General features: G+C 43.0%; 1 protein-coding gene across 3 annotated transcripts in view; it reads left to right on the top strand.

Annotated features, from left to right (window-relative positions):
• The window catches only part of TOLLIP (toll interacting protein), a 70,011-nt gene that overhangs the window by 16,146 nt on the left and 31,869 nt on the right, over window positions 1-21,996 (top strand). The gene's annotated exons all lie outside the window — the stretch shown is intronic.

The following is a 21,996-nucleotide window of genomic DNA, read 5'->3' as shown; positions in this document are numbered from 1 at the left end:
AATACAGTAAAGATAATGGAGGTTCAGTGAGATCCGTCCTATTAATAACAAAAAGAAAAAACATACCAAGACATCAGATGTGCTCATAAACAGATAACAGCATCCGGATTGTCATCTGTTTATGAGCACATCTGTATTCTATTGTTAATTGCTTTTTTGTTTTGTGTTTATTTGTATACTTGTACACAATGTACCATGTGATGTATGTTTGACTAGCTCCTCCCACTTAAGTGGTTGGCGCCCATTCTTTATGTATTTAAACCCTTTCTGTATTCTGCTGCACATACTCTGATCTGAAGGGTGTGGCTCCCCCGAAACGCGTAATCTGTATTTTATTTTATCTATTACAATAAACCTCCCAGTGCTTCGTACTACCACCACATCTCTGGTTTGGTTTACTTCTTGGGAATCTGCAGCGCCTTTTGAGGTCTTTTTTTTTTTCTTCATACCTAAGAGCTTCTTACATGACAGTGGGCTCAGCCTATCACCGGCCAAGGCGGAACATCGCTGCGGCCGGTGATAGGCTGACAGCCGCATAAGGATACAGCATAGGGATACAGCTTACAGTACAGAGTTTCAGCCAGCGCAGGCGGCCCGGAACAAACAGGAGGACGAGGAGTGCAGCGCTTGCGGGGGACATATGTGAGTAGTACCCCGATGGGGACAGTGCAGCGCTGGGCTGATTCATTATTTCCCGAGTGGGAGGGGCCAAACCGGTATTACAGTATTGGGGAAAAATTCATTGTGGCGGACAGAAATTTTGGTATTCGGTATGAACCGGTATACCGCCCAGCCCTACTACATATCCCTGAAGAGTTGTCGGAGCTGTATTCTTATAGATATCACAGCTTGCCCAGTCATGATACTGTAAGAAAGTTGGTAGAAGGACTCTTGTTTCTATCAAAGGACCGAACATCACATGGGGTTGACATGTACATACAGCTTGCTTATACAACCATATTTGAGGCCTGCAAAAAAACACAACCCCCCCAAACACAGGTTTGAGCTTAGCAGAAGTAAAGAAATAATAAAACCTCTAATATAGAAATAGGGTATAAATGAAGATCTTCCTCTAAAGTAACTTTCAGCTCGTACCCTTGAAGGTGGCGGCATCGACTCCATTTACTGTAATGTACCCAAGGATTAAGGGATTTTCATCCAGAACATTAATTATGTTTAACAAACAAGGAGAGCTTTGTGACTGTCACTTTGAGAAGAATATTAAAGAGCCTGTCTGTGCTTCTGACACGTCTGTTTAGAGGAAGACTTTTATTTCCCATGAAGAATCTTTTCTGGGAGCTCTGTGTGTATCTTCCCTCTGTTACACATAACCCTTCCTACTGCCATTGACTTCTGTGTTACAAATAACAGAATCCAGCTAGATCCCTGAATCTGTCCGCTCTAGATCATGCTTAGAGCTCAAGAGTCAAAAAGGTTGCACTAAAGCCTCCTCCTTCCACCCCTCCATACCTTGATTGGTGACCTGCTTGAGTCAGAGCTAGAAGCCTGAGCCCTGTACATCAGTTAGTCAAGGTGGGGTGGAGGAGGGGGGGATTTCAGCACAACCTTTTATTACTTTTATTTTTTATAAATCAACTGGTGCCGAAAGTTAAACAGATTTGTAAATGACTTCTATTAAAAAAAATCTTTACCCTTTCAGTACTTTTTAGCAGCTGTATGCCACAAAGGAAATTCATTTCTTTTTGAATTTCTTTTTTGTCTTGTCCACAGTGCTCTCTGCTGACACCTCTGTCCGTGTCAGGAACTGTCCAGAGCAGCATAGGTTTGCCATGGGGATTTTCTCCTGCTCTGGACAGTTCCTGACACGGACAGAGGTGTCAGCAGAGAGCACTGTGGACAAGACAAAAAAGAAATTCAAAAAGAAAAGAATTTCCACTGTAGAATACCATACAGCTGCTAAAAAGTACTAGAAGGGTACAGATTTTTTTTCCATAGAAGTTATTTACAAATCTGTTTAACTATTTGGCACCAGTTGATTTAAAAAAAAAATCCACCCCTCCACCCCTCTTTACGGTCCCTTTTACACTACAGGTATCATCCTATGAAAACCTCAGTTATTACTCCCGGCAAAAAGTCCTTAACCCCTTAAGGGCGCAGGACATAAATGTACGTCCTGGTGCGGTGGTACTTAACGGACCAGGACGTACATTTACGTCCTATGCATAACCACGGGCATTGGAGCGATGCCTGTGTCATGCGCGGCTGATCCCGTCTGCTGATCGCAGCCAGGGACCCGCCGGTAATGGCCGACGCCCGCGATCTCGCGGGCGTCCGCCATTAACCCCTCAGGTGCCGGGATCAATACAGATCCCGGCATCTGCGGCAGTGCGCGATTTCAATGAATGATCTGATCGCCCGCAGCGCTGCTTGCGGGGATGCGATCATTCATAACGCCGCACGGAGGTCCCCTCACCTTCCTCCTTCTGGCTCCCGGTGTCTCCTGCTCTGGTCTGAGATCGAGCAGACCAGAGCAGAAGATGACCGATAACACTGATCTGTTCTATGTCCTATACATAGAACAGATCAGTATTAGCAATCATGGTATTGCTATGAATAGTCCCCTATGGGGACTATTCAAGTGTAAAAAAAAAAAATGTAAAAAAAATGTAAAAGTAAAAGTAAAAAAAAAGTGAAAAATCCCCTCCCCCAATAAAAAAGTAAAACGTCCGGTTTTTCCTATTTTACCCCCAAAAAGCGTAAAAAACATTTTTTATAGACATATTTGGTATCGCCGCGTGCGTAAATGTCCGAACTATTAAAATAAAATGTTAATGATCCCGTACGGTGAACGGCGTGAACGGAAAAAAAAGTCCAAAATTGCTACTTTTTTAATACATTTTATTTAAAAAAATTATAAAAAATGTATTAAGTTTTTTATATGCAAATGTAGTATCAACCGCCGCTTATACGGAAAAATAAAAAAGTTAGAGGTCATCAAAATAAAGGGATTATAAACGTACTAATTTGGTTAAAAAGTTTGATTTTTTTTTTTTTTTTTTTTTTTTTAAAGCACACCAATAATATAAAAGTATGTAATAATGGGTATCATTTTAATCGTATTGACCCTCAGAATAAAGAACACGTCATTTTTACCATAAATTGTACGGCGTGAAAACGAAACCTTCCAAAATTAGCAAAATTGCGTTTTTCTTTTTAATTTCCCCACAAAAATAGTGTTTTTTGGTTGCGCCATACATTTTGTGATATAATGAGTGATATCATTACAAAGGACAACTGGTCGCGCAAAAAACAAGCCCTCATACTAGTCTGTGGATGAAAATATAAAAGAGTTATGATTTTTAGAAGGCGAGGAGGAAAAAATGAAAACGTAAAAATTAAATTGTCTGAGTCCTTAAGGCCAAAATGGGCTGAGTCCTTAAGGGGTTAAAACGGGCGTCAAAAAATCCTATTTATGTCAATAGGATTTTTTGACCATCCTTTTGCATCACGATTGTCCGTTATTTTTGCTAGCACAAAAGTGCATGCACTAATTTTTGGTCTGGCAAAAAATTATGGTGAAAAAACGGCCATTAAAATGTAAAGCATACCCGTCAGAGCCAACAAAAAAAAAAAACATTTTTGAAATGTATAGCTCAGTACCTGATCCTGACCATGTACATCAAATTTATGTGTCTAGCACCTTTTTTTTTTTATTTTTTTTTTTTTTATTACACTTTTAATTTAGCTCACTAGTCTGAATTCCTCTCAAAGGGAGGGGGCGTGGTCTCACTGTGCAGGTCTCCGCCCCCTCCCTCAGTATGCTGTCTGCTCACATCTCCCCTAGCATTAGCAAAACTACAACTCCCAGCTTGTCCTCGCTGACAGTAGTGGGACACAAGCTGACAGTGGGAGGGTTTTTCCTGCGCTCACAGCTGTCAATCAAGGAAGTGTGTCCATGACCTAGCAGGACTAGTATGTGTCCAAGCAGGCGGGGGGGGCAGTTGTTTGACTGGCTTTTTTAATATGAAATACTGAAAATTTTCTTATGAAAGCAATTGCAAAACATATTGGTTTTGCATGCTTTACAACATATCAAAATATTTTGTATCGGACAGTGCCCATTTAACATTAAAGTCTATGGGAAACGGATGTTCATAAAAAAACATCCGTTATTACCAGTTACTGTATCTCTATATATATATATATATATATATATATATATATATATATATATATATATATAATATAATATATTTTTTATCCTTTTATTGTAAAATGATTCCTGTAGTGTGAAAGGGGCCTAAGCTCTGAGCATAATTTAGAGTTCACAGATGGGATTTTTTGACTGCAATTTTCGGGACTTTTGTTCCAGGAGTAATAATGAAGGTTTTTACAGGATGATGCCTGTAGTGTGAAAGGGGCCTAAAAGGGACACCTCATCCCATTCACGCTGCCTGAACCACAAGTCATCAGAGTGGTCCTCAACAGTATCTCTATGCCCCACAGAGTTGGCTCAATTTGTTAGGCAGAGACTGAACACTATGGGGCAGGCTGAAGCATTGTTTTTGTTTATTTTTGTTTTGTTTTATTGGTAAATTTCCATAACAGAAACAAATAAAAAAAAAAAAAAAAAAATCTTCACGTTAAGCGTGGGCTTTTGACCACAGCTACTTCTGTTTTCAGATGCATTGCCAGTGCATGCATACTGAGATGTGATCAAGTTAACAGACTTCTACACATCAACTCTGATCACAGATGCTGCTACCAGACACTTGCCACAAGTTCATTCCCTTTGGAACGCTGTCAGATCTATCTTGTCATGTCCCCTAAACAGGTTGAATTTTAGAACAGCACACGTAATAAGTTCATCTGCAGTGATATAAGCTACAAGACTGAGAGAAAACGGGGCTGTTACTGGTAATGGCAGGGGTGTCAGAGTTCAACTTGACTATGACTTTAGGGGTTCACGTTATTTTGTCCATCCGCTGTAAGTCCTGCCTCTATATCTTCTAATTTTAACCACTCCTGGCATTTACCTAAAGACTGTGAGGGACATTTATCAAAACCTGTGCAAAGGAAAAGTTTCCCAATTGCCCATGGCAACCAATCAGATCGCTTCTTTCATTTTTAACAAGGCCTTTGCAAAATGAAAGAAGCGATCTGATTGGTTGCTATGGGCAACTGGGTAACTTTTCCTCTGCACAGGTATTGATAAACCTCCCTCAGTGTGTGTGTATTCAGGTCTTCTCCCGATCACTTTTTGTAGTGCGCCATTATGAACTTTGTACTCGGAGCTGCCCAAATTAACTATCTAATGTAAACAGATCATTTCTTTCTTCCTTTTCTACCCTGAAAAGATAAATTAGGAGAAGAAAAAATTGCGTTCTACAGCAGTAATGATCACTGAACTGCTTCTTTGTAACATTAACCAATTCAGGCGGATTGTGTCATAATTACGGTGTTTGTCGCCCACATTCAGGGGAAATTATCTAATTTAGCAGACTGTAAAATGCACAATTTGCAGTGACATGCAATTAATACGTCACTTTGAAGCATAAAACTCTGCCTCTAGGCACATTAAATAAGAAAATTCAAGAGGCTGGTACCAGAGCCTATTGCTTGGTTGCACAGAAGGATGAGGAGTACAGCTTAGGCTGCAGTCACACCACGATCTGACCTTCCGATGCACAAATATGATTTCGGAAGCTCAAATCGCCTTAAATCGTATCTGTGCATGGATAGGTATGGACAGATCCGGAGCCATTAACTATTATGGGGCTGCGGACCCGATCGTAGTCAGGTGGTGACTACGATTTGGTCATTTTCTCAGGGGATCTGATTTTTGACTCTGACTGAAAATCGTGGCAGACCAGACAAAAACACTTGTCTGTACTTTGATCCCCAGCGTTCAGGGGAATGAGCTCAGGGTAATGCTCTTTACTCCCTGCCTCAGAACAATCTTTGTCTCACTGCTCCATTTTAAGCCTACGGGCAGTGAGACAAAGATCGCGGATAGTTGGTGGGTAAACCTGCTACCACGCACTTATCCTTGCTTGTTCTACTGATCGGTCTCGGCACTGAGACCCCCACCAGTCAGAATAAGAGAACACTTTACTTGGGGCTGGGCGGTATACCGGTTCATACCGAAATTTTTGTGCTGCACAATATGAATTTGAACCCATACCGTAATACCGGTTTGGCCCCTCCCCCTTGGGAACAAATGAATCAGCCCAGCGCTGCGCTGTCCCCACATCGGGGAACTAATACTATGTGACCTTAGAGCGCTGTTCTGCCACCCCCCCCCCCCAATTAATTATTAGCACAGCCCAGCGCTGTCCCCATCAGGGTACTACTCACGTGTCACCCGCATGCGCTGCCCTCCTCGCCCTGTTTACTGCGGCTGCCGGAGCGGACACTCTATACCAGTGGTCTCCAACCTGCGGACCTCCAGATGTTGCAAAACTACAACTCCCAGCATGCCCGGACATCCAACGGCTGTCCGGGCATGCTGGGAGTTGTAGTTTTGCAACATCTGGAGGTCCGTAGGTTAGAGACCACTGTTCTATACTGTGCGGTATCCCTATGCCCGGTATCCCTATTCAAAAAAAAACTTCAACTCACCTTCCGTTGGTCTGGTACCGGCCTCACCTGCTTCCTGGGGATGGGAACGTCGGACAGCCGTCAGCCTATCGCCAGCCACAGCGATGTTCCGCCTCGGCCGGTGATATGCTGAGCCCACTGTCATGTAAGAAGCCGGCTTCTTACATGACAGTGGGCTCAGCCTATCACCAGCAGGACATCGCTGCGGCCGGTGATAGGCTGACGGCTGTCCGACGTTCCTGTCCCCAGCGTAAGGCCAACGTAGGTGCGTTAAAGTTTATTTTGTTTACCTTTTGCAGCCCGGGCATAGAGATACCGCACAGTATAGAGTGCCAGCGCCGGCGGCTGCAACAAACTGGATAAGGAGGGCAACGCTTGCGGGTGACATGTGAGTATTTACCCCAATGGGGATTTGGGCTGATAATTAATATGGGGGGGTGTCTAGGAAATACCGTGGAACCGTCAAAAGTTTAAAAAATACCGTGATACACACATTTGGTCATATCGCCCAGCCCTAACTTTACTCCCTCTCAGCGCTCAATGTCGTACAGCACCATAATAAGTCTATAAGGCTTCTCCCCGCTCTTTCTCCTGATCAGTGGGAATTTCAGTACGGAGACCCCGTCCGATGAAAACTTTTGACGTTTGTCTGTGAAATTTCCAGTCTAGGATGCATGCTGCTGCTTAGTTCTGTGGGAATTACTAGATTAGCCGTTTCTTTTACTGATATATTTGATAAGGAAGAATAGAATTGTATAGATAACAGTCCTAGTCAATTTGATCTCTGGTATGACGCTGAATTGCCGGTTGGTTCATGAAGTATAGTAAAACTTTTGTCAGTGCGTTTACCTCCATGTTGCCGTGCCATGACATTCATGTGCCTTTATTGCTGGTTGTAATTGAAGGAAAGCCAACATATTGCACGGTAGATCACATAGCTGTTTGCTGAGCTGTGGTTTTGCATTTTATTTTCCCTTGGCACAAAGCGGGCAAATAATGTGAGAGGGGAAAAAAAGGGAAACGGCCCTTTTAATGACCTTTCTGTCAAGTGTATTTATTACCCTACAGAACTGCAGTAGCAAGTAAGCACAGAACAAAGGCACACGAGCCAGTAAGTATTCTCTCACAGCAGGTAGAGCTCAGTCCGCTGTAAAGACGTCACACAGCGTTTAGCCTTTAACTAGTCCTGAAAGAGCTGCCAATGTCATGAAGGATTGTGTTGAAATGTGCCCAAAATCAGCTGCAAAAATGACTGCCATGTATCCGTACAACAGCAGAAATAAGGGGGATTCTCATCAGTGTTCTGGAGATGGAGGTCTCACAGTCCTCTCCGCTCTGTCTTTTACAGAGTAGGTTAAATAGGATTGCTCTATGTATTTCTCCAATAGATGCCTCTGTCTAGCTATACCTTGGCATCCATCAAAAACTGCAACCTGGAATACAGTGGAAGAAAAGTTACACTTATTACAATAAGGATATAGGATAAGTTTTAGATTGCGGGGGTCTGAGCGCTGGGGCCCCTGCAATCTCCTGTTTGGAGCCCCAGTTCTCCAGCAAAGAAGCGCGTTGTTACCCCTGCCCGAAGCGGAGGCTGCCACGCCCCCTCCATAAAGCTCTATGGGAGAGCCGAAGATTGCCTAACAACTCTCCCATAGAGCTATATGGAGGGGGCGGGGGGCGTGACGCGCTCCTGTGCTGGATAACCGGGGCTCCAAATGGGAGATCGCAGGGGGGCCCAGCGCTGGGACCCCCCCCCCCCCCCCGCGATCTAAAACTTAAACTTACCCCCTATCCAAAGGATAGGGGTTTTTCTTCATGACACTTATCATTTAACTTTTTAACACTTTAAAGGGGTTATCCGGTGGGAGTATTTATTTTTTTCTTACTATGCTTATTGTGTGGGAAATATAAAAATAATAAACCTCTGCTTACTCCCCAGTGCTCCCACGGTGCCTTAAGTGTCCTCCCCGGCCCCCTGTCATTCTGAGCTGAATCAGGACTTGTCGGGCTTGGGAAGCATCTAGGCCCATTGTGTCATACTGCCGCTCGGCGAATCGCTGGCCGCAGTGGTTACCCTAGGAGTAGAGGCCTCTACCCATTTAAGGTTGTGCTTTTTCAGATATGTTTTGGTTGCTTTTTATCTTATACTAGCTGAGTACCTGGCGTTTCCAGGTTTTTCCCTCCTAATCCTTGTTGAGGAGGAAGATCAACAAAGGAGGAAGCTTTTGACTTCATATCCCATCCTCATATTGTTGTCATGTCCCGTCCTCGGTGGGACTGATTTGTGATGAAGATATTGTAATATCTTTTTATTTGACATGTAAGTAATATGTGAGTAAGGGTTAAATTACCTACCCTATGTTTGTTGTTGACATATAAGTAACATGTGTGCCAAGTTTCATCTTAATATATTTGGCCATTTGGATGTGATGCTGGAACACACACACACGCATACATACATACACACACACACAGTTTTATATATAGACTAGCTGAGTACCCGGCGTTGCCCGGTTTTCCCATCCTAATCCTTGTTGGGGAGGCAAATCAACAAAGGAGGAAGCTTTTGACTTCATATCCCATCCTCATATATTGTTGTCATATCCCGCCCTCATGTGCCGAAGATATTGTAAGCTGAAAATAGGAGACGTAGCTTTGTGGGACTGGGCGTGATTTGCAAGCCAGACCGATGCACAAAAATGGGAGATAAAAGGGGTGGGGCTTAAACAGTTAGCGTGTCTTTGTGAGATGGGGTGTGGCTTGCAAGCCATATACTTGCATGGGACTTGAAACAAAAACCCATATTTTATATAAGGGTGTAGGTAAGGGTTAATTTAACTATCATATCTTTTTATTTGACATATAAATAATATGTGAACCAGGTATTATTGAAATATCTCCAGCTGTTTGGAAGTTATGCAGTAACATATATTTCCCCTAGACTTGTATGGGACTTTAAACAAAAACCCTGAACCTGGCAAATGGGGGTGATTAAGGGTTAAATGACCTATCCTATGTTTGTTTGTTGCTGATATATGAGTAGCATGTGTGCAAAGTTTCATGTTAATATCTTAAAGGGGTAGTCCAGTGGTGAAAAACTTATCCCCTATCCTAAGGCTAGGGGATAAGTTTCAGATCGCAGGGGGTCCAACCACTGGGGCCCCCCACCATCTCTCTGTATGGGGCCCTGACTCGCTGGCCAGATAGCGCGTGTTAACCACCGCACGAAGCGGCGGCCGACACGCCCCCTCAATACATCGCTATGGCAGAGCCGGAGATTGCCAAAGGCAGCGCTCTGGCTCTGCCATAGAGTTCTATTGAGGGGGTGTGTCAGCCGCCGCTTCGTGCGGTGGTCAACGCGCCCCCTTTCTGCGGGCTGTCGGGGCCCCGTACAGGAGATCGCGGGGGGCCCCAGCTCCTTAGGATAGGGGATACGTTTTTCACCACTGGATATCTCCTTTAAGCCATTTGGACGTGATGCTGAAACACACACACACATTGTTTTATATAGATGGATATAGATAGATAGATGAGGGTTGTATGGTATAAGCTTATAGGAGTATTCCAGGATTTTTTTTCATTTGACTATGCTACAGGGGCTGTAAAGTTAGTGTAGTTCATAATATAGTGTCTGTACCTGTGTGTGACTGTTTTCTCACAATTCTTATGTGATTTTTTACCCCAATATTTAGTTTTACCAGCATACAGAATGACTGTTGTCTCATATTTTTCCCAGGTTGCAATGCGGCCAAGACCTGACTCCCCAGTCAGCTGATGACAGGGAGCCTGTCTGCTTCGATGGGTTTTTGTTTCTACGTAGATTTTGGGGTAAAATGACTGATGTAATTATAAAAGTAGAACTGGTGGCGCAAAAAAAGCCATCATGAGTCTCGAGGTGCACAATTGAAAGGGTTGTGATTTTTACAAGGTGAGGAGGAAAAAAAATGAAAGTGCAAAAAAAAAATACGGAAAAGGGGTTAAGGTCTTCAGTGGCGGATTATTTACGTTATGATACAGTCACATGTGTATATTTTTCTGCAGCCAATTTTGTTTTCCATTGAGGCTGCAGCGGATTTTCTGCAGCAGACCCCATTGTAGTCGACAATATCTTCTGCAGAAATCCGTTTAAGGGCTCGTTTACATGGGCAGATCCACAACATATTTTACACTGCGGATCTGCCGACGATGGACCTGATGGTCTCAAATGTGCCTGCTCGGAGCAGCAATCCATAGGCAGTGAAAATTCTGCTGCAGAGAACCCACCCCCATTTAAACTTGCAGCAGGAAACCTGCTGCCAACTCACAAAGAAATCGGCCAGTGGGAACGAGCCCGTGGGGGGGTTTACGGTTGGGGTTTTACACACATAACCACCACACAAATTCAATGGTTACATGGCATGTAATTGATATGGTGTAACTTTTTTCAGTACACTACTTTGGTTCCTCCTCTGCAATTTTTTCTGCAACTTTTCAACCAGTTGTGCCAAAATGTGCACCTTATTACAAATGCTGTCCACAACACGGGTGTGAAAATGGTATTGCCTGACGCTTAGGACATGCAGTTCCTGGTGGGCAGGTGAATTTTTCAGGCATTTAGCCCTGTTTCGGGCAAGCAGGGCTAAATATCTGAAGAATTTGCTTATGACGGGGGCAATCTCTCTTGCTCCGTGACTAAACTACTAGATCACGCCGCTGTATGCTGCAGCCTATGGTGACTGACGCAGGGTGTGAGTTTCCCGGCGTAGACGTGTGCAATGACGTCACTCATCGCTTGCACCTCCTCCAGGACCAAGGTGCTCTGGAGTACCCGTCACAGTGCTCACTGTGTAGCTGCACTAGGCACACCCCCTCCTGCCCGACAGCACATTCACCCATTCTATTGGTGGGGTGTCTGTTATGCCCGCCAGCAGCAGTGGGGTGTTGGGAGCTGAGTACAGGGGTTAACGGCTCTGGCTGTACTCAGCAGCCTGCACATATTTCGCTGGGCTGCCCTGCATGTTACCCCATAAGTACACCATGCACACTCGTCTCGCCAACACCCCCCCCCCCCCCCAGGCATACCATGCACACATCAGAGCTGACAGGTTTATATGTTACATATACAAGCATAAACAATAAGTACATTAGCCAGCACAACTACCTTATACACAGGTGCACGCTGCTGTGGCAAATAGAAAGTATACAAAAAAGAAGGTTGCAGCAGCACTCTTGGTCAAAAAATAGAGGCTCTTAGAGCACTTTTTGATCAAACCATGCGGAGTTGGCCTCACTTTGGATGGGACCCTAACACTCATTCCACTAACCTCTGCTGGGCATACAGAGGGCGCCACTCCCCCTAAATTGCACAGCAAAAAGAAAAATAGCCAGCATGAGCGTGTTAGGGTCCCATCCGAAGGGAAGCCACCTCCGCGTGGTGGATAAGGGACACGTTTTGATCAAAAAGGCGCTAAGAGCCTCCATTTTTCGACCAAGAGTGCAAGCATACCACAGGTGACAAGTATGACAAGTCACACATGATAAATTCATGACCCCTTCATTTAAAAAAAGGCTGCTTATTTTTTTTGCAAAGTCACCAAACACCAACTGCGACTAATCAACACCACAAAAAACGAGAAAACCAAAAATAAATCCCTCCCCCATGAGAGAACCATTCTAATCAAGCTCTACATATTTACTGGTTTAGTTGTATTTGTGGTTGGATCTTCTTTTCTCAGATGTTTGGCTCACCTCTGCATGTAAAGTACTTTAGTGTGTTGAATCCTTGAGGCTGTGTACATATAGAAAAAGCATTAACAGACTGGACTTTGGAGTCTCCTGTATGTTTATTGACATAGGAAAAACATGAAGCTTTACTGATCAATCAGAAGATCAGAAATTCAGTAGAAATCCACACGAGTGGTTGTCATAACTCCTGGGGACTCCCATGAATGGCAAATCCACGCAGTAAGGGTGCGTTCACACGGAGTAATTCAAGAGGAATTTACTCGAGTAATCCCTCTTGAATTCTCAGCTACAAACTAATTCACATCCCCTCTGCCCATTGACTTTAATGTTATTTCTGCTGTCCTGTTCACACTGCGGAAATTCTGCTAGCAGAATTTGGCCGCTGAATTCCGTTCTGCTTGAAGAAAGAACATGTTCATTCTTCAGGGTGCGTTCACACGGAGTAAATGAAGAGTAATTCACGGTGAAAAATTTATGTTCAGTTAAAATAATTTTATTTTTGTGGGAAATTTGCGCGGAATTGCGCACGGAATTGCACGCGGAAATGGGGGAGAAAGAAGTGAAGGGGGTTTCAGCCATTTCCGTGTGAATTCCGTGCAAAAACTATGTCGGGCAGAATTTTTTTTTTTTTACCATTCACTTCAATTGATTTTTTCTAGCAGATTCTGCTTGAAGAGTGAACATGTTCTTTCTTCAAGCGGAACGGAATTCAGCGTCTGAATTCTGCTAGCAGAATGTCTGCAGTGTGAACAGGACAGCAGAAATAACATTAAAGTCAATGGGCAGAGGAGATGTGCATTACAGGGGTACTCCAGTGAAAACTTTTTTTCTTTTAAATCAACTGGTGGCAGAAAGTTAAACGTATTTGTAAATTACTTATATTAAAAAATCTTAATCCTTCCGGTACTTATTAGCTGCTGAATGCTACAGAGGAAATTCCTTTCTTTTTGGAACACTGACCTCATGAGCACAGTGCTCTCTGCTGACATCTCTGTCCATTTTAGCAACCATGCACAGCAGATGCATGCTAAGGGCAGCATGGTGGCTCAGTGGTTAGCACTGCTGCCTTGGTGCTGGGGACTTGGGTTCAAATCCCACTAAGGACAACAATAAATACAGCGCAGAGAACTGTGCTCGTGATGTCATCAGAGAGCATTCCAAAAAGAAAAGAATTTCCTCTGTAGTAGCTAATAGAGATGAGCGAACTTAAAGTAAATTTGATTCATAACGAACTTCTCAGCTCGGCGGTTGATGACTTTTCCTGCATAAATTAGTTCAGCTTTCCGGTGCTCCGGTGGGCTGGAAAAGGTGGATACAGTCCTAGGAAAGAGTCTCCTAGGACTGTATCCACCTTTTCCAGCCCACGGGAGCACCTGAAAGCTGAACTAATTCATGCAGGAAAAGTCATTAACTGCCGAGCCGAGAAGTTCGTGACGAATCGAATTTACTGTAAGTTCGCTCATCTCTAGTAGCTAATAAGTACAGGAAGGATTAAGATTTTTTTTAATAGAAGTAATTGACAAATATGTTTAACTTTCTGCCACCAGTTGATTTAAAAGAAAAAAGATTTTCACCGGAGTATCCCTTTAATTTGGAGCGGAGAATTCACGAGGAATTACTCGAGTGAATTCCTCTTGAATTACTCCGTGTGAACGCACCCTCAAGCGGAATCCGCTAGCAATTGAAGTCAATTGTAAAAAAAAATTCCACCCAACATAGTTTTCGCATGCAATTTGCACAGAATTTGCGTGCAATTTGCGCGAAAATGGCTGAAAAACCCTTCACTTCTTTCTCCCCCATGTCCACGCGCAATTCCGCGCAATTTTCGTGCGAATATAAAAAAGAAAAAACCTTTCTGCCTGCAAATTTTTCGCCGTTAATTACTCTTCATTTACTCCATGTGAACGCACCCTTAGGTGGAAATATGGAACAGAACACACTGCTGCATAAGGCTCAGTTCACACATACTGAACTTGCAACTGAAATTTTGCGGCATCAAATTGTGCAGATTTTTAATGAAGATTTGCTGCAGATCTGCATACAATGCCACAGTAAAATCTACATCAGTACCGTAGTTTGCAGATTTTATTGCATATCTCGGGACACCTCTCCCTTCTATTGATGTCAATGGGGAAAGGCTGTCACATTTTTAAATATCTGCAAGGCAGGTCTACTCCCAAGTCCCCAAGATTTGATAATCTTATCCACTTTGCTGCTGCTGTATTCTGCTCCTGACTTTCTCTACACAAATCCACTAGGTGTGAATTTAGCCTAACTAGACTGTATTACTGTCCTGTCCACACCTATGGGAGCTGTAGTGTACTTGTATTTACTAGGGATTTATTTAGCTTTTTGTACATTAGGAATACCATTTATGGTTCTTTTGTTATTTCATGCGACTTTATTACATGTTCTTTCTACCCAACACCCTTTAGTGTCTGATTCAAAAACCACTCAACATGATCACCAAGCAGTGTTCCAGTTATTACAGCTGTATCTTAAAGGAATTACTCACATGACTTTTTATGTCTTTTGTATACTTGTAAAACCACATAGTTTTCTCTTTACCGATGCAAAGAGTGATGTAAGTGCCGCGTCCACACCTTGGAGATATTCTGCAGCACCACATTCCTCAGTCCAGGGACTGCGGGGCTAAAAACATAAAGTTTCATGTACAGAAATCAGTGTATTATAGTTGAGGACTGTAGAGGGAGAGGCGTCTTCTCTGTGTCCCCATCACACTCAATGGAGGAGCCCATTGATGGTAAGAATTGTTACTAGCAAAGGTTTGGAATATATATAGGCTAGTAATATATATATATATATATATATATATATATATATATATATATATATATATATATATATATATATATAATAATATATTAGTCTAGACCAGTCGTCTTCAACCTGCGGACGACCTCCAGATGTTGCAAAACTACAACTCCCAGCATGCCCGGACAGCCGACGGCTGTCCGGGCATGCTGGGAGTTGTAGTTTTGCAACATCTGGAGGTCCGCAGGTTGGAGACCCCAGGTCTAGACCATATTCTTCTTAATAAATATCTCCTTTGGTTTCTGTCCCCGTTGATGTCTAGTTCTGGGCAGCATTATATCACATCTGGGGAAAGATCAGTTGCCTTTAGGACAAGTTGTTTTATTGAGTCGATTATTGAGCCATGAGCCTCAAAATAGCAAAACTGTTTTCTACCATTTTAAAAGGCATGTGGTGTTTTTGTGTATTTTTTTTTTTTTTTATATAATGTAATATACATTTTTAGTTTTTCTTGTTTTTCCTGGTTTTTTTACATGCATTTTTTTGTATTGAAAAAAGTCAGTCTTAAAAAATACCACATACAATGCATTATATTTTCACTGTAGACTTAAGGGAGATCGGTAGTACAGTTTTTATACAGTTTTTAAGCCCCTCTCCCCCCCCCCCCCCCATTGCTCCGTTATCTGTGTCTCTGTCCTCTGGTGTGGCCGGCTGCTTCCTGGGAATGGTGATTGATACTGCGCTCAGCATATCGCCAGCCGCAGTGATGCTCCGCCTTGGCCGGTGATAGGCTGAGCGCACTCAGGGCCGGCCTTAGGTGTTCAGGCGCCCTGTGCGAGCTAATCTTGTGGCGCCCCTTCCCCCCATAAACGTACACAAAGAGGGGAAAAAAAAAAAAAAAAATATATATATATATATATATATATATATATATATATATATATATATATATATATATTTTTTTTTTTTTAATCAGTCCCCTGCCCCCTTAATCAGTCCCATGTACCCCTTCACCTGTCCCCTGCCCCCCTTAATCAGATGCAGTATAGTTCCCCCACATTAGGTGCCGTATAGTTCCCCCACATTAGGTGCCGTATAGTTCCCCCCTCAGTAGGTTGGCAGTATAGTTTCCCCCCACAGTAGGTTGGCAGTATAGTTTCCCCCCACAGTAGGTTGGCAGTATAGTTTCCCCCCCACAGTAGGTTGGCAGTATAGTTTCCCCCCCACAGTAGGTTGGCAGTATAGTTTCCCCCCCACAGTAGGTTGGCAGTATAGTTTCCCCCCACAGTAGGTTGGCAGTATAGTTTCCCCCCACAGTAGGTTGGCAGTATAGTTTCCCCCCACGCAGATCCGGACAAGGTAGGGCTCCACAGTACCTGTGGATAGTGCGGTAGAAAACAAGTGACATTTTTCCTTCAAAGAAGAGCGGGGAGGAGACGCTGTAGGACACTGACTTAAAGGGAACCAATCATCAGATTTTACCCTATATAATGCTTGGCAAAGCGTTATATAGGGTAAAATTGTTGTCCTCACCATCCCCGGGGGATGCTCCTGCCCCCAGGGATGGTGAAGATATGAAGTTATAAACTAGTCGCCGCCGCCGCCGTAGATAGTCACCTGGGCGGGGAGCTCTTCTCATCTACTCCCGTTCTTCGGCCGGCAGCGACGCCCCCTCCGCTTGATTGATGGGCCGCGTCATTGTTCCGCTCACTGAACAGACGGAGCAGAGTGATGACTCTGCCCATCAATCAAGCGGAGGGGGCGTCGCTGCCGGCCGAAGAACGGGAGTAGGTGAGAAGAGCTCCCCGCCCAGGTGACTACTTACGTCAGCGGCGGTGACTAGTTTATAACTTCATATCTTCACCATCTCTGGGGGCAGGAGCATCCCCCGGGGATGGTGAAAATAAAGATTTTACCCTATATAACGCTTTGCCAAGCGTTATATAGGGTAAAATCTGATGATTGGTTCCCTTTAAAGTGGCCGCGGCCATGCTGCTAATACTTAACAAGCAGCCGTTGCTGCGGCCCGCTTTAAATCAGTGACCAGAAGATTTATCGGCGTATAACACGCAAGCAGGCTTTTTGCCTTTAAATTTAAGTTTTAAAAGTGTGTGTTATACGCTGATAAATACGGTAAATAAGATCCTTTTCAGTTTATAAAAACATATATGCTGGTTCATCCGAATTGAGTCTCTAGATCAGGCATAGGCAACCTTCGGCACTGCAGATGTTTTGGACTACATCTCCCATGATGCTGTTACAGCCAAAATGCTGACAAAGCATCAGGGGAGATGTAGTCCTAAACATCTGCAGTGCCGAAGGTTGCCTATGCCTGATCTAGATCCGTTTTAAGCTCTAACTTCTTGTCATGCCCAGTACCTAAATGGACACTTATAAAATCATGGCTTTGTCCAAGCTGAAGCACAGACATGTATAAGGCATGATTTCGATAAAATGGAAATAAAAAATTCAATATGAAGTATATTAGAAAGGTTAATGTTTTGTCAAGATGTACAACATATCATTTTTTTTTTTTAATCTGACAGTGCCCAGTTAAGCAGTAAATAGTGGGCACCCTGCTATGACTCCTGTAGGTCCCACGGGTTTGCCGACTCTCTGAGACTTATTGCAGAGTACATCAGATGATACTACTGTGCATTTATCCTTCATATAGAAGTTAATATGTGATGTACAACCGTCTAATAGCTGTTTATGTTGTGTAGTAACCTATAATGACTGCAATATAAAGGAGATAAACCCATGTCCGCTGTCTTAACTATGCTAATATGCAAGGCGACCTTTGTACTAGGTGGATGGGCAGGTGAGAGAATATGGACAATGTTCACTGATAAACCTGACCATGCTTAAGACTTCAGCTGGGATTTAGCCGGAGATAAGTTACCCCTGATCCTAGACCTTTTTTCTAATCACCATCCCAACAGCACCACATGAGATTGTCCCCATTCCTCCTATAGGAAGCACAGAAGAGGTTAAAAAGCTCCCTCCCAGGATAACTCCTCAGTGTTTCCTGTTCCTATAGGAAGCATGAGGTTTTTACCTCCTGGTCTTAGGGCTGGCATTGGGATCAGTCCATGTTCCCATGCGGTGCAAGTCTGAGATTCTTGGGTCCCCTTCTTGTGTTTCTCCGCTCCGGTCGTTTTATTCCTTATTTGCTTCCTGGACCCATTATTCCAAGTCGTGGTGCTCTGGGAGTTAATGCGGCAGGATTCAGGTTTGTGCAGGGGTCTCGGACGCACGCACGTGCTTCCCCGGACTACTTCAGGCCTCTGCTGCGTCTCGGGAGCTGCGTGTGACATCACGGTCGTGCGTGGCAGTACGGGGATGGCAGAGACCGGCATTTTAAGAACTGTGCAGAGCAGGGGAAAATCCCCATAGAAAACATATGCTGCTCTGGACAGTTCCTAAAATGGACAGAGGTGTCAGCAGAGAGCACTGTGTTCCAAAAAGAAAATAATTTCCTCTGTAGTATTCAGCAACTAATATGTACTGGAAGAAATAAGATTTTTTTTTTTTTTTTTTTTTTTTTTATAGAAGTACGGTAATTTACAAATCTGTCCAACTTTCTGGCACCATTTGATAAAAAATAAATAAATAAAAGTTTTCCACCGGAGTACCCCTTTAATTGAATTCAGACTCTGACTCACCTGGATATTTCTTCTGATCATGAGTCCGAATGAATTACCTACTGTTTCCTCATAAAATAGAAGATAAAAAAATATAATTTTTCTGCTGAGAATACGGATATTCTGCTGGGTGCAGTTAAATCTGCTATGAATATTGAGGATCCTCTGGTTACTCAAAATATTCAGGATGAAATGTTCACAGGATTAAAGTCTAAGCAAAAACAATTTTTCCTATCCATGAAAATTTTAAGTGCCTCATTCTAGATGAGTGACAAGACCTTGAAAAAAGATTACTCGGTCTATTTTCCAAAGAATTTAGATCTAGATTTCCATTTAATCCTGAGGATACTGAACTTTGGGGTGAAATTCCTAAAACTGATATTCAAGTTATGAAGGTTATTAAACAGACTTCCCTTCCTTTTTAAGATGCCTCTCAATTAAAAGACCCACTAGACAGAAAGATGGATGGCTTCCTTCGTAAAGATTGGGATCCATCTACGGCTCTATTAAATCTTAAGATAGCAGCTACTAGCGTAGCTAGATCATTGTTTATGTTGTTAATTCAATTAGAATATCACCTTGAGAACAAGACTCCCAGAGAACAAATTCTGTCCCCTATCCCTATGCTAAAATTAGCACGGCTTTCTTGGTTGTTATTTCTGCGGAATCCATCAGAATGGCTGCTAAATCTGCTGCCCTGACTAATTCCGCCAGAAGGGCCCTATGGCTGAAGAACTGGCAGGGTGACTTCTAAAACCAAGTTGTGTGCCATTCTGTTCCAGGGAAAGTTGGTATTTGGGAAGGTCTTGGATATATCCTAGAGCAAGCAGCAGACAGGAAAAAGGTATTTCCTGAAGAGAAAGCTCAGAAATAAAAAAATATATATTGTTGTCCCTTCAAAAATAAACAAAAAGAATACAAGAGAAAAGGTAAAACTGGCAGGTGGAGTTATCCCAAAGGAGGTAAAGGGAGAGGGTTCTTACTCAATCCCAATACCTCTGGTTAAAAAAACAGTGGCAACCAGGTGGGTGGGTGGGAGAGACTGTCTGTCTGTCTCTCTTCCTCGAACAATGGAAGGAGATAACTTGCAATCTATTTATTCTAAACACTGTAAAAGACTGATACAAAGTGGAGTTTGTCTCTCCCCTTCCCCAAAAATTCATCATCACAAATCTCAGTATGGATTGTTTAAATCTTCAACTGTTTCAGGGTTTAAAAGATCTCCTCTCTCTCTAGGAGCGGGTCGGAACAAGAACAGGGCCATCACTCATGCCTTTTTCTTGTTCCCAAACCAAATGGAACCTCAAATATCATCTGAACCGTTTTAGTGTCTACAAACGCTTCAAGATGGAGACCCTCAAGACAGCCATTCCATTAATTCCCCAAAATGCCTGGATAGCGACATTAGACATAAAGGATGCCTATTTTCATCTTCCCATATTTCCTCATCCTCAAAAGTATCTGAGATTTGCGATTCTACTGGACAATCAATCTTTCCATTTTCAGTTCAAGGCTCTATCTTTTGGTATTGCCTCGGCCCCTATAATTTTTTACCAAGGTGATGGTAGAGGTAGTGGCGTTTCTCAGGTAGAAAGACATAACCATAATTCCTTACCTAGATGATCTTTTAATTGTGGCTCTGACAAAGGATCTCCTGTCTCAACATGTTCAGCTAAAATTTTTCTCCATCTAGAATGGATTTTAAATTTTCAGAAGTCAGATCTTCTTTCCTTAAGGAGAAAGAAATTCCTAGAAATGATCCTGGATTTAAGCTGCCAGATGACATTTCTACCTCCAGACGCAGTCTCCACTATTCACCAAAAAGTCAGAATATTTTGCTTAAAAAACTTTTCCTCCATAAGGGAAGCAATGTCCCTTTTGGGGTCCATGACATCATGCATCCCTGCAGTACCATGGTGCCAGAACCATTCCCACACTCTTCAAAATCAAGTTTTGAAGATCTGGGATCAATCTCAGTTTTCTCTCCCCAAGTAAAGAAATCTCTGGTGCGGTGGATAAAGACAGAGAATCTGACAAAAGGGGGTCGCTTGGGTTCCTACTGCGATGATATCCATCACTACAGATGCCAGTCTGAAAGGTTGGGGTGCCCAGATCAACAGTAACTCATTCCAAGGGATCTGGTGAGAAAGGACTTGTCTTCAATCATCAAACTTCAGGGAACTGAAAGCAGTTTTCATGGCATTTAGGACAGCAGAGACCCTCATTCAAGGGCACCATGTGAGAGTATACTCAGACAACACCACCACAGTAGCCTTTGTGAATCACCAAGGTGGCCTGAGAAACAAACCTCTTCAAGATCTGTCAAAAAAGATGTTTGCCTGGTGGAGGACAAGATATTGTCCTTTACTGCTGTTCACTTAAAAGGGAAAGAGAACATACAAGTGGATTATCTAAGCAGACACTGGATGGATCCGGGAGAATGGGAGCTGTATTCCCAAATTTTCAACCACCTTGTATCAAAGTGGGGCTGTCCAGAAGTGGATCTGTTTGCCAGCAGAAAAAATCGAAAAGTGGATCATTTATTTTCTCTTCGCCCAAACTATTTTCCAGATGGGTGGATGCTCTTTAAGATGGCATACACTTTTCCTCCAGTCCCAATAATAACTCTGGTTCTGCAGAAAATCTGTCAAGGAAGATCTCGGATAGTTTTCATTTGCCCAAATTTGCCAAAAAGAGGATGGTTCACGCTTCTACAACAACTCTTGATAGGCAAGCCCTTTCCATTTCCTCTAAGAGAAGATCTCCTCTCCCAGGTCACATAATCTTCAACTGACGGCGTTGCTTTTGAAAGGTCAATATTAAGCCAGAAAGGTCTCTATTCAGAAGTCATGGATACTCTGCTGATGAGCAAAAAAATCTTCTACATCGGCCATTTATTGGAAATATTGGAGAAAGTTCGTATCCTGGTGTGGTTCATCTCCCCTGGACATTTTTGATGCTAACCTTGCTCAAATTCTAAATTTGAAGAAGGTTTAAACAGATTTAACCCTTAGTACCTTAAAGGTACAAACTGCAGCATTAAGATGTTTTTTTTTTGACTCCTGCATTGCTGACCATAAATGGATAAATCGTTTTTTTCTTCAGTTTCCAGATTAAGACCCAAGATACCAAATCTTTCTCCTCCCTTGGGACTTGAATCTAGTCCTATCAGGACTAACTAAAGAACAGTTGGAGCCTCTTTTAAAACATCTCCATTTAACTACTTTACTGGAAGGCTGTATTTTTAGCGGCCATAACTTCAGCAAGACTGGTAAGCGAACTTCGAGCTTTA

Source organism: Hyla sarda, chromosome 6 (assembly GCF_029499605.1).
Source record: "Hyla sarda isolate aHylSar1 chromosome 6, aHylSar1.hap1, whole genome shotgun sequence".
NCBI lineage: Eukaryota > Metazoa > Chordata > Amphibia > Anura > Hylidae > Hyla > Hyla sarda.
The sequence above is the reverse complement of the archived record's forward strand: the minus strand, read 5'-3'. Positions and strand labels throughout refer to the sequence as shown.